This window comes from Accipiter gentilis, chromosome 14, assembly GCF_929443795.1.
Source record: "Accipiter gentilis chromosome 14, bAccGen1.1, whole genome shotgun sequence".
NCBI classification, from domain to species: domain Eukaryota; kingdom Metazoa; phylum Chordata; class Aves; order Accipitriformes; family Accipitridae; genus Astur; species Astur gentilis.
In genome coordinates, this window is record NC_064893.1 from 30662425 (window position 1) to 30663112 (window position 688).

Consider the following 688-nt stretch of genomic DNA (forward strand, 5'->3'; position numbering starts at 1 on the left):
ACCATTAAACCCACCGGCCTGGCACTCCGCGGCACCCCTAAAAATAATGCCACGACACCCGCGTTTGAGGCCCAGATTAAAATAACCCCCGTGCCCCTGCTCTCGCGCTTTCCCTGCCTTTTATGCGAGGTCAGCTCGTTGCGATGGCTGGAGGTAAAAAATATTAAATTCCCTCCCATCGCTCCCTGCCACCACAGCCACCCAGGCTGCTCCTTCCACCACAGTTTTTCCTCATAACCCTAATTTCTCCCTGATCATCCTGGGGGTTCAAGAAGACTGGGATACCACGGGGGGGGGGGGGGGTTAAGGGGGTTAACCCGAACCCTACCTGGGGGGCTGCGAGCCCCCAGGTGCGCAGCAGGGCGGGAAATTGGGCATTTTTCATCAGATGCACCTGCCCCCCCCCCTCCCCGCTCTCTCTTCACCCCGTTTCTTCTCGCTCCCCCATCCCTCTCCCCCTTTTCTCCCCCCCCAAACACCGGTTCCTCCCGTCCATCCCTCTCCCCCCCCCCTTCCCCCCCCCCCCCCCCCTTTCGCTTTAGCCTCACTTTTCCCCGCCATTGGCCAGCCCGCTCGCAGCATCCACCGCCGATTGGGCGAAACACCCGTCCGTCAGCGCCTAGGCGCCCGCCCCCTTGGCGGGGGCTGTGGAGCGGGGAGGGGGGGCGGAGGCGAGAGGGCAAGCGGC